The following is a 10,000-nucleotide window of genomic DNA, read 5'->3' on the forward strand; positions in this document are numbered from 1 at the left end:
TTGATGTATTATAACTACAATTATGTAAACCAAGATAAAGCTTGACTGTTATCATCCATTAAATTCATGATTGATGTATTATAACTACAATTATGTACACCAAGATAAAGCTTGACTGTTATCATCCATTAAATTCATGATTGATGTATTATAACTACAATTATGTACACCAAGATAAAGCTTGACTGTTATACCATTAAATGCTGATTATGATATATAACTACAATTATGTACACCAAGATAAAGCTTGACTGTTATCATCCATTAAATTCATGATTGATGTATTATAACTACAATTATGTACACCAAGATAAAGCTTGACTGTTATCATCCATTAAATTCATGATTGATGTATTATAACTACAATTATGTAAACCAAGATAAAGCTTGACTGTTATCATCCATTAAATTCATGATTGATGTATTATAACTACAATTATGTACACCAAGATAAAGCTTGACTGTTATCATCCATTAAATTCATGATTGATGTATTATAACTACAATTATGTACACCAAGATAAAGCTTGACTGTTATCATCCATTAAATTCATGATTGATGTATTATAACTACAATTATGTACACCAAGATAAAGCTTGACTGTTGGGGAAGTAAGTCTTGATATTAAAGACTAGAGTTGATTTCTTTTAAATTCTCTCAACTACTTAAACCCATATTTATCCTAATATACTACGAACGCTTTTATTTAGTAAGCATTCATAAAAAAAAACCTGAAGCTCCACATAATGTATTTGACAACTACTTACTATATAAAATTAGTCAGATTTTCCCATAATTATTCACTGTGAAGCTAAAGTGATAATCTACCAAATTTCTGTTATTTGAATAAGGTGAGTTTTGCATTAGTGGTCATCACTATATATTATATCAACTTTTTATAGAAATGCCACACATTTTCCCTTACTTTAATGGCCTTGGTTATAACAAAAGTTAACTTCCTTAGTCTCACTTTATTCTCTACAACCGTAGTGTTATTAGACTCCATAACTAATTAGCCCACAGTGCTTGGGTAGCCAATCACAATCTCGTTAGCAAATTGGATATTACCAACATTTGTTTGTAGACACAGACACACACACACCCCGGGTTGTGAGCCACGACCACTTGTAATTCCGACGTAGTAACCTTCATCCCACTATGACCGTATCTACAATTTGATAGTAATTATTGTCCATTGTATTTATTACCTACTAACTTTTCTTAACCTCCAAAATTGTTGTATAAAGTCAGGAATTGTTGATATATATGGTTTATAAGATAGGATGTTTGCTTGTTGTGGCTTACACTGGCTGGTCAGGGTGTTTACATCTGCCTGATTGTTGTTCCTACTTTCAACACAAGAGGTATGGGCCCTAATGCTCAATTTCCTGTCCTTTAAAAGCAGACGATTTACTCCAGGAATCCACCACAGTCTGATATATAGTAGATGAAATATAACTCCAGCAAATGTAATGAGAAAGAAGGGCCTTCTTGATTTGGTTATAGTTTGCATGATAAAAATAAATCAATCCTGAATCTGATCACCAGAGGAGAATAGTAGAGAAAACTGACGTGTGGCCAAATATAACAGCTTTCAAGTACAAGGGAAATAAGGTACTTGTATGCTGGTCATGTGCAACACAAGGCCAAAACTTGTTTTATGACTCCAAAGTTAGGTTAGATTAGGTTAGGTTAGGTTTTAGGTTAGGTTAGGTTAGGTTTTAGATTAGGTTAGCTTAGGTTTTAGATTAGGTTAGGTTAGGTTAGGGTAGGTTAGGTTGGTTAGGTTAGGTTAGGTTTGGGTAGGTAGGTTAGGTTAGGTTGGGTTGGGTTAGTTTAGGTTAGGTTAGGTTAGGTTAGGTTTTAGGTTAGGCTAGGTTAGTTTAGGTTAAGTTTTAGGTTAGATTAGGTTAGGTTAGGTCGTCAAGTCAGGTCAGGTTAGGTTGGTTAGGTTAGGTTAGGTTAGGTTAGGTTAGGTTAGGTTTGGGTAGGTAGGTTAGGTTAGGTTGGGTTGGGTTAGTTTAGGTTAGGTTAGGTTTTAGGTTAGGCTAGGTTAGTTTAGGTTAAGTTTTAGGTTAGATTAGGTTAGGTTAGGTCGTCAAGTCAGGTCAGGTTAGGTTGCTTAGGTTAGGTATGGTTAGGTTGGGTTAGGTTAGGTTAAGTTAGATTAGGTTAGGTTAGATTAGGTTAGGTTAGGTTAGATTGGGTTAGGTTAGGTCAGGTCAGGTCAGGTTAGGTTTGGTTAAGTAGGTTAGGTTAGGTTAGATTGAGTTAGGTTAGGTTGGGTTAGGTTAGGTTAGGTTAGATTAGGTTAGGTTGGGTTAGGTTAGGTTGGGTTAGGTTAGGTTAGGTTAGGTTGGGTTATGTTAGGTTAGGTTGGGTTAGGTTAGGTTAGGTTAGGTTAGGTTAGGTTGGGTTATGTTAGGTTAGGTTAGGTTGGGTTAGGTTAGGTTAGGTTGGGTTGGGTTAGGTTAGGTTAGGTTGGGCTATGTTAGGTTAGGTTAGGTTGGGTTAGGTTAGGTTGGGTTAGGTTAGGTTAGGTTGGGTTAGGTTAGGTTGGGTTAAGTTAGGTTAGGTTAGGTTAGGTTGGGTTAGGTTAGGTTAGGTTGGGTTAGGTTAGGTTAGGTTAGGTTGGGTTAGGTTAGGTTGGGTTAGGTTAGGTTAGGTTGGGTTAGGTTAGGTTGGGTTAGGTTAGGTTAGGTTGGGTTAGGTTAGGTTAGGCTGGGTTAGGTTAGGTTAGGTTAGGTTGGGTTGGGTTAGGTTAGGTTAGGTTAGGTTGGGTTAGGTTAGGGTCTTTTAAGTAAACTTTCAATTTGTCTCTTTCTCTTTAGATGCCGCTATTCCCTTATAATGGTGTTTGGCGCCGCCAAAGGGGATTTAGATAAAACCTTCAATTTCCCTCTATAATTTTGGATGCCTCCACGCCACTCTATTGGCCTTTGGTAACCCCCTAAGGGGCATTAAAGTAAACCTTCCATTTGTCTCTTTGCCTTTGGATGCGGCTATGCCACTGTAATTGCCTTTGGCGCCGCCAAAGGGGATTTGAATCAAACCTTTAATTTCTCTTTATTTTAGTTTGCCGCCATGCCACTGTACTGAACTTTGACACCCCCAAAGAGTCTTTTAAGCAAACTTTCAATTTTTCTTTCCTGTAGATGCCGATATTCCCCTGTAATGGTGTTTAGCGCCGCCAAAGGGGATTTAAATAAAACCTTCAATTTCCCTCTATATTTTTGGATGCCTCCATGCCACTCTACTGGCCTTTGGCATCCCCAAAGGGGCATTGAAAGAAACCTTCCATTTGTCTCTTTGCCTTTGGATGACGCTATGCCCCTGTAATTGGCTTTGGCGCCGACAAAGGGGATTTAAATTAAACTTTTAATTTCTCTTTTTAATTGATGCCGCCATGCCACTCAGTTGGACTTTGGCACCCTCAAAGGGTCTTTTAAGTAAACTTTCAATTTGTCTCTTTCTCTTTGGAAGCAGCTAATCCTCTGTAATGGCGACGCCAAAGGGGATTTAAATTAAACCTTCAATTTCCCTCTATATTTGTGGATGCCGTCAAGCCACTATATTGTCCTTTGGCATTCCCGAAAGGGCATTAAAGTAAACCTTCAGTTTGTCTCTTTGCCTTTGGTTACAGTAATGTTGTGGCAGTGTTGGTTACAGTGGTATTGTGGCACTGTTGGTTACAGTGGTATTGTGGCACTGTTGGTTACAGTAATGTTGTGGCACTGTTGGTTACAGTGGTATTGTGGCACTGTTGGTTACAGTGGTATTGTGGCACTGTTGGTTACAGTAATGTTGTGGCACTGTTGGTTACAGTGGTATTGTGGCACTGTTGGTTACAGTGGTATTGTGGCACTGTTGATTACAGTGGTATTGTGGAACTGTTGGTTACAGTGGTATTGTGGCACTGTTGGTTACAGTGGTATTGTGGCACTGTTGGTTACAGTGGTATTGTGGCACTGTTGGTTACAGTGGTATTGTGGCACTGTTGGTTACAGTGGTATTGTGGCACTGTTGGTTACAGTGGTATTGTGGCACTGTTGGTTACAGTGGTATTGTGGCACTGTTGGTTACAGTGGTATTGTGGCACTGTTGGTTACAGTGGTATTGTGGCACTGTTGGTTACAGTGGTATTGTGGCACTGTTGGTTACAGTGGTATTGTGGCACTGTTGGTTACAGTGGTATTGTGGCACTGTTGGTTACAGTGGTATTGTGGCACTGTCGGTTACAGTGGTATTGTGGCACTGTTGGTTACAGTGGTATTGTGGCACTGTTGGTTACAGTGGTATTGTGGCACTGTTGGTTACAGTGGTATTGTGGCACTGTTGGTTACAGTGGTATTGTGGCACTGTTGGTTGCAGTGGTATTGTGGCACTGTCGGTTACAGTGGTATTGTGGCACTGTTGGTCACAGTGGTATTGTGGCACTGTTGGTTACAGTGGTATTGTGGCACTGTTGGTTACAGTGGTATTGTGGCACTGTTGGTTTCAGTGGTATTGTGGCACTGTTGGTTACAGTGGTATTGTGGCACTGTTGGTTACAGTGGTATTGTGGCACTGTTGGTTACAGTGGTATTGTGGCACTGTCGGTTACAGTGGTATTGTGGCACTGTTGGTTACAGTGGTATTGTGGCACTGTTGGTTACAGTGGTATTGTGGCACTGTTGGTTACAGTGGTATTGTGGCACTGTTGGTTACAGTGGTATTGTGGCACTGTTGGTTACAGTGGTATTGTGGCACTGTTGGTTACAGTGGTATTGTGGCTCTGTTGGTTACAGCAGCAACTGATTTCTTTTGCTGGTACACCGCTTCAATATTTTAGATATTTTTCTGTATTGTCTTTTTATTTTTATGAAAGGTTGGGAAGTAGAACTGAAGAAGCGACCATTCAATATGACGTTACCGGACATAACATACGTTTCCACTGAAGTGACTGGAAATAAACATAAGACGAAGACAATACGAATTTCAGGGAAATCCAGTAAACAGGTCACTTCTGCCCCACACACGCCTGACCCTTCCGTCAGGTAGGGTCAGGTGGCGATCCATCTTGACACTGGACACTTCAGAGAGTTTCATAATATGTTTCCAGGCCAGCAGTTATGTACCAGAACATGAGAAGACAACTTGATATAGGCCTCCGTCTGGAACGTCATTATTCCATTTCGCATCATGGATCCACTTGCAGTCATCAGTGTCAGAGTGATTCGTGAGAAATGGTCTTACGAGGGACTATCATCACGTCTCGGCCAGAGCGACTTGGGATAAATAAAATGAAACTTTACCGGCAGAATTATTCTCACGCCTGCCTACATCATCACTATGCACGTGACTGCTGAAAAATATTTCAATTCCGTCAATATATGTTTAGGTATATCTTCCAGTAATAATATTTTGCTCCTGATACTGAGGAAGTGTATATGTAAGCTATCCGAGTGTGTGTGTGTGTGTTAGCCTCTGAGAGTTAATGTGTCCTCAAGAGGTAACCAGACCCGCCACTTGGAGGCTTGGTCAGGGGATCGACTTCGGGTCCTCATCATCCCCCCCCCCACACTACCTTCTTCCAGTGCATGGAACACATCGTTGGAGATACAGATTATTCCAATTGTCCCAACTGGTGTCACGGTGAGATTTGTCCTCACATGAGGCTTGTCACATGATTTGGGCTGCGTGGTGACTGGGTCATTCATGAGGAGGTGGTTCAGCTGGAGACGAATTCCGTCAATGAAGAAATGATCTCATCTATATCTTTAACATGGCCTAGAGAGGCTTGGCGAGTTACGTTGATTACAGACTCTGGAGCCTCCTGTTGCGTGGCGCTGAGTATGTCGTCGTGAAGGAGGTACCCCAAGTCAGCCAAGTCTGGTGTTATGGGAGTGAGGGCGCCACTGTTCGTAGTCTTCAAGACGTGGTACCTGTCCTCTGCCGGCAATTGAGTAAGGGAAGATGGATGGTATGAGGCAAGGCCAAAATCTATCAAGCTGACCTCGGGCGGGAGTGAGAGATCCCGTGTGTAGTGGCGTGTAGCTCTTTAACACGGAGGCAGACCTGAAGTTCGATGAGGCCTAGGTACTTGTCGGGAAGCTCGCGATCCAGGAGCAGGTCTCCGAGGATGTCGGAACCAACGAAGGTTGTGAGAAGAGCTGGAGGATCGTCAGAGGTGGCCAGCAGTCGAGGAGCTCCTCCAGCTCCACTGACTTTTTCCAGACAATAGGCCTCCAGCTCATACATCACAGGAGGTGCAACACTCCAGCTCATACATCACAGGAGGTGCAACACTCCAGCTCATACATCACAGGAGGTGCAACACTCCAGCTCATACATCACAGGAGGTGCAACACTCCAGCTCATACATCACAGGAGGTGCAACACTCCAGCTCATACATCACAGGAGGTGCAACACTCCAGCTCATACATCACAGGAGGTGCAACACTCCAGCTCATACATCACAGGAGGTGCAACACTCCAGCTCATACATCACAGGAGGTGCAACACTGAAAGTCTTTCCGACTTTAAGGACGGTGTCAGCACCGTCCCATTTCACACGATAAGCCGCTCCGAAAGCTCCTTCTCCAAGAAGTTCCCCGGTTGCAATAAGATGTTCCACATCCAATCGGGAGAGATCCTTCCTGTAGCACATCTTGGAGATGAATGAGCCTAGAGCCCAAGAACGTGCTATATATATACTCGAAAAACCAGATCAAACCGGATTAAAATAGTTAAGATCAATTTTTTTTAACTATTCGCCATTTCCTGTTCCTCTTTTGTAAAATTATATATATATATATATATATATATATATATATATATATATATATATATATATATATATATATATATATATATATATGTATGTATGTATTATTATTATTATTTTGCTTTGTCGCTGTCTCCCGCGTTTGCGAGGTAGCGCAAGGAAACAGACGAAAGAAATGGCCCAACCCACCCCCATACACATGTATATACATACACGTCCACACACGCAAATATACATACCTATACATCTCAGTGTACACATATATATACACTCACAGACACATACATATATACCCATGCATACAATTCACACTGCCTTTATTCATTCCCATCGCCACCTCGCCACACATGGAAATACCATCCCCCTCCCCCCTCATGTGTGTGAGGTAGCGCTAGGAAAAGACAACAAAGGCCCCATTCGTTCACACTCAGTCTCTAGCTGTCATGCAATAATACCCGAAACCACAGCTCCCTTTCCACATCCAGGCCCCACAGAACTTTCCATGGTTTACCCCAGACGCTTCACATGCCCTGATTCAATCCACTGACAGCACGTCAACCCCGGTATACCACATCGATCCAATTCACTCTATTCCTTGCCCGCCTTTCACCCTCCTGCATGTTCAGGCCCCGATCACTCAAAATCTTTTTCACTCCATCTTTCCACCTCCAATTTGGTCTCCCACTTCTCCTCGTTCCCTCCACCTCCGACACATACATCCTCTTGGTCAATCTTTCCTCACTCATTCTCTCCATGTGCCCAAACTATTTCAAAACACCCTCTTCTGCTCTCTCAACCACGCTCTTTTTATTTCCACACATCTCTCTTACCCTTACATTACTTACTCGATCAAACCACCTCACACCACATATTGTCCTCAAACATCTCATTTCCATCACATCCATCCTCCTGCGCACAACTCTAGCCATAGCCCACGCCTCGCAACCATACAACATTGTTGAAACCACTATTCCTTCAAACATACCCATTTTTGCTTTCCGAGATAATGTTCTCGACTTCCAAACATTCTTCAAGGCTCCCAGGATTTTCGCCCCTCCCCCACCCTATGATCCACTTCCGCTTCCATGGTTCCATCCGCTGCCAGATCCACTCCCAGATATCTAAAAAACTTTACTTCCTCCAGTTTTTCTCCATTCAAACTTACCTCCCAATTAACTTGACTCTCAACCCTACTGTACCTAATAACCTTGCTCTTATTCACATTTACTCTTAAAGTTAAGAGTAATTATATATATATATATATATATTGGTTCTCAGTGAATGCAGGTTTGCGGCAGGGGTGTGTGATGTCTCCATGGTTGTTTAATTTGTTTATGGATGGGGTTGTTAGGGAGGTGAATGCAAGAGTTTTGGAAAGAGGGGCAAGTATGCAGTCTGTTGTGGATGAGAGAGCTTGGGAAGTGAGTCAGTTGTTGTTTGCTGATGATACAGCACTGGTGGCTGATTCATGTAAGAAACTGCAGAAGCTGGTGACTGAGTTTGGTAAAGTGTGTGAAAGAAGAAAGTTAAGAGTAAATTTGAATAAGAGCAAGGTTATTAGGTACAGTAGGGTTGAGGGTCAAGTCAATTGGGAGGTAAGTTTGAATGGAGAAAAACTGGAGGAAGTGAAGTGTTTTAGATATCTGGGAGTGGATCTGGCAGCGGATGGAACCATGGAAGCGGAAGTGAGTCATAGGGTGGGGGAGGGGGCGAAAATTCTGGGAGCCTTGAAGAATGTTTGGAAGTCGAGAACATTATCTCGGAAAGGAAAAATGGGTATGTTTGAAGGAATAGTGGTTCCAACAATGTTGTATGGTTGCGAGGTGTGGGCTATGAATAGAGTTGTGCGCAGGAGGGTAGATGTGCTGGAAATGAGATGTTTGAGGACAATATGTGGTGTGAGGTGGTTTGATCGAGTAAGTAATGTAAGGGTGAGAGAGATGTGTGGAAAATAAAAGAGTGTGGTTCAGAGAGCAGAAGAGGGTGTTTTGAAATGGTTTGGTCACATGGAGAGAATGAGGAAAGATTGACCAAGAGGATATATGTGTCAGAGGTGGAGGGAACGAGGAGAAGTGGGAGACCAAACTGGAGGTGGAAAGATGGAGTGAAAAAGATTTTGAGTGATCGGGGCCTGAACATGCAGGAGGGTGAAAGGCGTGCAAGGAATAGAGTGAATTTGAACGATGTGGTATACCGGGGTTGACGTGCTGTCAATGGGTTGAACCAGGGCATGTGAAGCGTCTGGGGTAAACCATGGAAAGTGTGTGGGGCCTGGATGTGGAAAGGGAGCTGTGGTTTCGGTGCATTATTACATGACAGCTAGAGACTGAGTGTGAACGAATGTGGCCTTTGGTGTTTTTCCTAGCGCTACCTCGCACACATGAGGGGGGAGGGGGTTGTTATTCCATGTGTGGCGAGGTGGCGATGGGAACAAATAAATGCAGACATTAGGAATTATGTACATATGTATATATGTATATGTCTGTGTGTGTATATATATGTGTACATTGAGATGTATAGGTGTGTATATTGTGCGTGTGTGGACATGAATGTATATACATGTGTATGTGGGCGGGTTGGGCCATTCTTTCGTCTGCTTCCTTGCGCTACCTCGCTAACGCGGGAGACAACGACAAAGCAAAATAAAAAAAAAATGAAATAATATATATATATATATATATATATATATATATATATATATATATATATATATATATATTTTTTTTTTTTTTTCAAACTATTCGCCATTTCCCGCATTAGCGAGGTAGCGTTAAGAACAGAGGACTGGGCCTTTGAGGGAGTACCCTCACCTGGCCCAAATCTCTGTTCCTTCTTTTGGAAAATTAAAAAAAAACGAGAGGGGAGGATATGTCCAAAGTAAGATATCTGTGAGGATGTAGTGAAGATGGCCTTAACGAAGATACAGGCCACTGATATTGAAATTCAGATAACTGTGAGGATGTAGTGAAGATAGATTTTTATTAAGATAGAGTTCAGTGCTGTTGAAAGTGACTTGACTACAAGGATGGAGTGATGATGGCCTTTGACCAAAAGATACGTCAGTAATATTGAAAGTAAGATGATTATGAAGAAATAGTGAATATGGCTTTTAACAAGATAGAGATCAATGATATTGAAAATGAGATAAGTACAAGGATGTAGTCAAGTTAGTCTTTGACCAAGATAAACGTCATTGATGATGAAAACAAGATGACTGTGGAGATGTAGTGAA

The sequence above is a fragment of the Panulirus ornatus genome, chromosome 54 (assembly GCF_036320965.1).
Source record: "Panulirus ornatus isolate Po-2019 chromosome 54, ASM3632096v1, whole genome shotgun sequence".
In the NCBI taxonomy this organism is placed as follows: domain Eukaryota; kingdom Metazoa; phylum Arthropoda; class Malacostraca; order Decapoda; family Palinuridae; genus Panulirus; species Panulirus ornatus.